The sequence below is a fragment of the Macrobrachium rosenbergii genome, chromosome 53, assembly GCF_040412425.1.
Source record: "Macrobrachium rosenbergii isolate ZJJX-2024 chromosome 53, ASM4041242v1, whole genome shotgun sequence".
NCBI classification, from domain to species: Eukaryota; Metazoa; Arthropoda; class Malacostraca; order Decapoda; family Palaemonidae; genus Macrobrachium; species Macrobrachium rosenbergii.
In genome coordinates, this window is record NC_089793.1 from 41376909 (window position 1) to 41381765 (window position 4857).

General features: G+C 48.3%; 2 non-coding genes across 2 annotated transcripts; both read left to right on the top strand.

The window, feature by feature from the left end:
• The first annotated feature begins 519 nt into the window (after nucleotides 1-519).
• Nucleotides 520-591, top strand: TRNAD-GUC (transfer RNA aspartic acid (anticodon GUC)). The gene has a single exon. It is a non-coding gene; the product is annotated as a tRNA-Asp (tRNA).
• A 3960-nt stretch (nucleotides 592-4551) lies between these two features.
• TRNAD-GUC (transfer RNA aspartic acid (anticodon GUC)) lies at nucleotides 4552-4623 on the top strand. The gene has a single exon. It is a non-coding gene; the product is annotated as a tRNA-Asp (tRNA).
• Nucleotides 4624-4857: the final 234 nt, after the last annotated feature.

Genomic DNA, 4857 nt, shown 5'->3' on the forward strand with positions numbered 1-4857 from the left:
CTCGGGGAGGAACGTCTTTTAACTGGGTCTAGTAATGAGAGAGAGAGACAGAGAGCTGAAGGAGGACGAGGCAGTGTGACCATAGTCCTCGATAGTATAGTGGTTAGTATCCCCACCTGTCATGCTGGAGGCCGCGGTTTGATTCCCCGTCGGGGAGGAACTTTTATTAATTGGGTCCAGCAATGAGAGCAACAGAGTGCTGGAGGAAGACTAGGCAGTGTGACCATAGTCCTTGATAGTATAGTGGTTTGTAGTTCCGCCTGTCACACGATAGGCCGGGGTCCGATTCCCCGTCAGGGAGGAATGTCTTTTAACTGGGTCTCTAATGATGGATAGACAGAGAGCTGAAGGAGGACGAGGCAGTTTGACCACAGTCCTCGATAGTATAGTGGTTAGTATCCCCGCCTATCGCGCGGGAGGCCGGGGTTCGATTCCCGTTGGGGAGTAATGTCTTTTAACTGGGTCTAGTAATGAGAGAGAGACAGAGTGCTGAATGAGGACAAGGCAGTGTGACCACAGTCCTCGATAGTATAGTGGTTAGTATCCCCGCCTGTCACGCGGGAGGCCGGGGTTCGATTCCCCGTCGGGGAGGTAGATCTTTTAACTGGGTCTATAATGAGGGAGAGACAAAGAGCTGAAGGAGGACGAGGCAGTGTGACCACAGTCCTCAACAGTATAGTGGTTAGTATCCCTGCCTATCACTTGTGAGGCCAGGGTTCGATTCCCCGATGGGGAGGAACGTCTTTTAACTGGGTCTAGTAATGAGAGAGAGACAGAGAGCTAGGAGAACGAGGAAGTGTGACCATAGTCCTCGATATTATAGTGGTTTGTAACCCGCCTGTCACATGATAGACCAGGTTTCGTTTCCCCCATCGGGAGGAATGTCTTTTAACTGGGTCTCTAACGATGGAGAGACAGAGAGCTGAAGTAGGACGAGGCAGTTTGACCACAATCCTCGGTAGTATCGTGGTTAGTGTCCCCGCCTGTCACGCGGGAGTCCAGGGTTCGATTCCACACCGGGAGGAAGATTGATTAACTGGGTCTATAATGTGGAAGAGACAGAGAGCTGAAGGGGGACGAGGCAGTGTGACCACAGTCCTCGATAGTTTAGTGGCTAGTATCCCCACCTGTCGCGCGGGAGGCCGGGGTTCGAGTCCCCGTTGGGGAGTAATGTCTTTTAACTGGGTCTAGTAATGAGAGAGAGACAGAATGCTGAATGAGGACAAGGCAGTGTGACCACAGTCCTCGATAGTATATTGGTTAGTATCCCCGCCCGTCACGCGGGAGGCCGGGGTTCGATTCCCCGTCGGGGAGGTAGATCTTTTAACTGGGTCTATAATAAGGGAGAGACAGGGAGCTGAAGGAGGATGAGGCAGTGTGACCACAGTCCTCTATAGTATAGTGGTTAATATCCCTACCTTTCACGCGGGAGGGCGGGGTTCGATTCCCCTTCAGGGAGGAAGATCTTTTAACTGGGTTTATAATGAGGGAGAGACAGAGAGCTAAAGGAGGACGAGGCAGTGTGACCAAAGTCCTCAACAGTATAGTGGTTAGTATCTCCGCCTATCACTCGTGAGGCCAGGGTTCGATTCGCCGATGGGGAGGAACGTCTTTTAACTGGGTCTAGTAATGAGAGACAGACAGAGAGCTGAAGTAGGACGAGGCAATGTGACCATAGTCCTCGATAGTATAGCGGTTAATATCTCTTTCAGTCATGCTGGGGGCCGGGATTCGATTCCCCATTGGGGAGGAAGATCTTTTACCTGGGTCTATAAAGAGGGAGAGACAAAGAGCTGAAGGACGACGAGGCAGTGTGACCACAGTCCTCTATAGTATACCGGTTAATATCCCCGCCTGTCATGCTGGAGGCTGGGGTTCGATCCCCCGTCGGGGAGGAACTTCTTTCAACTGGGTCTAGTAATGAGAGAGAGACAGAGAGCTGGAGGAGAACGAGGAAGTGTGACCATAGTCCTCGATATTATAGTGGTTTGTAACCCCGCCTGTCACATGATAGACCAGGTTTCGTTTCCCCATCGGGGAGGAATGTCTTTTAACTGGGTCTCTAACGATGGAGAGACAGAGAGCTGAAGTAGGATGAGGCAGTTTGACCACAATCCTCGGTAGTATCGTGGTTAGTGTCCCCGCCTGTCACGCGGGAGTACAGGGTCCGATTCCCCGTCGGGGAGGAAGATTGATTAACTGGGTCTATAATGTGGAAGAGACAGAGAGCTGAAGGGGACGAGGCAGTGTGACCACAGTCCTCGATAGTTTAGTGGCTAGTATCCCCGCCTCTCTCGAGAGCCAGCATTGGATTCCCTGATGGGGAGGAACGTCTTTTAACCGAGTCTAATAATGAGAGAGAGACAGAGAGCTGAATATGTTAAGGCATTGTGACCACAGTCCTCGACAGTATAGTGGTTAGTATCCCCGCCTGTCACACTGGAGGCCGGGATTCGATTCCCGTTGGGGAGGAAGATCTTTTAACTGGGTGTATAAAGAGGGAGAGACAAAGAGCTGAAGGAGGAAGAGGCAGTGTGACCACAGTCCTCCATACTATAGCGGTTAATATCCCCGCCTGTCACGCGGTAGGCTGGGGTTCGATTCCCCATTGGGGAGGAAGATCTTTTAACTGGGTCTATAATGAGGGAGAGACAGAGAGCTAAAGGAGGACGAGGCAGTGCGACCACAGTCCTCGATAGTATAGTGGTTAGTATCCCCGCCTGTCACGCTGGTTCGATTCCCCGTCGGGGAGGAACTTCTTTTAACTGGGTCTAGTAAGGAGAGAGAGACAGAGAGCTGAAGGAGAACGAAGCAGTGTGACCACAGTTCTCGATAGTATAGTGTTTAGTATCCCCACCGGTCACACGGGAGGTTGGGTTTCGATGCCCCGTCAGGGAGGAACGTCTTTTAAATGGGTCTAGTAATGAGAGAGAGACAGAGAGCTGAATGAGGACAAGGCAGTGTGACCACAGCCCTTGATAGTATAGTGGTTAGTATCCCCACCTGTCACACGGGTGGCAGGGGGTTCGATTCCCCGTCAGGAAGGAAGATCTTTTAACTGGGTCTATAATGAGGGAGAGACAGAGAGCTGAAGGAATACGAGGCAGTGTGACCACAGTCCTCGATAGTATAGTGGTTAGTATCCCCGCGTGTCATGCGCGAGGCCGGGGTTCGATTCCCAGGCAGGGAGGGTCTTCTTTTAACCTTAGAACATGGTCATTGGCAATAGTGCTATTTACACGGTCATTGGGTATATTGAACCCCATTTTGGAAAAAAAGAAATAGTTGTAATCAAGATTTATTAAATTTTAAATAAGTACAAGAATCTAGATCGTTTCTACTTTTATTTCCCTTTAGATTTTAGTTAATACTATGTCAAAGTGAATATGTACAGTACAACTCAAAAAAAGTACTAAAAACTTCTGAAAAATCTAAAACTACCTGAAAAATCTAAAACTACCGGTGAAGTATTGGGTGATGACCCACACACACCCAGGTCGTAGGAGCCTCAGCTACGAGAATCACAACCTCCTGGTAGCAACACACTGTACGGGAGAACGTAAAAAAAAAAAAAAAAACGGGTATTTTTTGTAAGTAAAAAAATAATTTTGCAAGTAAAAACTTTTGTTATGTTTTTTGGTAGCTGTGTCATTGTCTGTAATTACTAAATAATCGAAAAATTACATGATTTACGTTTTGTGCGCACACAGACAATGGTTTTTCAATAAAAATATTGTTTTACATTTCTTTACCACTGGACAATGAACAATCAAATTTTCCTAAAAGTCAAAGAAAGACGTACATATGCACTAAAATATTTGTTTTACTGTTGTCTGCCATTGTAAATGAGCAGAAGGGGTGAAAAGATTTCCACAAGTTTCTTACCTTTGTGTATTTTTGATTACTGCTGACAATCCCGCAGAATGAGTAGATAAATTCGGATAGATGGATGACACTGGACATTCCACAGCCAGTGCACCAGTTATATTGTTGGTCTTTCTGTCCTGTTCCTGGGACACAGTGAGCAGCGAATCATGGGAGCTCTGTTGTCAGTCATCACCACACGGCCTGCTGGAGCAATGCTGGCAGGTAGAGGGATTTCGCAGACAGTACATATAACCTTCTTGAGGTCAATTAACATGGCACAGGGTAAAATACACCCGACGCACTCATTATGCAGCCCCACGAATGCACTAGCACCGAAACGCTACCTTCCACAACAGCAGCCCAAAGGCAAATGAATCCACAGGGAGATGCAAGAGGCTCACTCAAAGTACCAAGCTGTGGTAATATGAAACAAAGAAGCTCAGTATCAGATACCCCATGACCATGTTCTGAGGTTAACTGGGTCTAGTAATGAGGGAGAGATAGAGATCAGAAGGAGGACGAGGCAGTGTGACCACAGTCCTCGATAGTATTGTGGTTAGTATCCCTGCCTGTCACGCGGGAGGCCAGGATTCGATTCATCATCAGGGAGAAATGTCTTTTAACTGGGTTTAGTAATGAGAGAGCATCAGAGAGCTGAAGGAGGAAGAGACAGTGTGACCACAGTCCTCGATAGTATAGTGGTTAGTATCCCCGCCTGTCACGCGGGAGGCCGGGGTTCGATTCCCCGTCGGGGAGGAATGTCTTTTAACTGGGTCTGGTAATAAGAGAGAGACAGAGAGCTGAAGGAGGACGAGGCAGTGTGACCATAGTCCTCGATAGTATAGTAGTTTGTAACCCCACCTGTCACACGATAGGCTGGGGTTCAATTCCCCGTCGGTGAGGAATGTCTTTTAACTGGGTCTAATAATGAGTGAGAGACAGAGAGATGGAGGAGAACGAGGTAGTGTGACCACAATCCTCGATAGTATA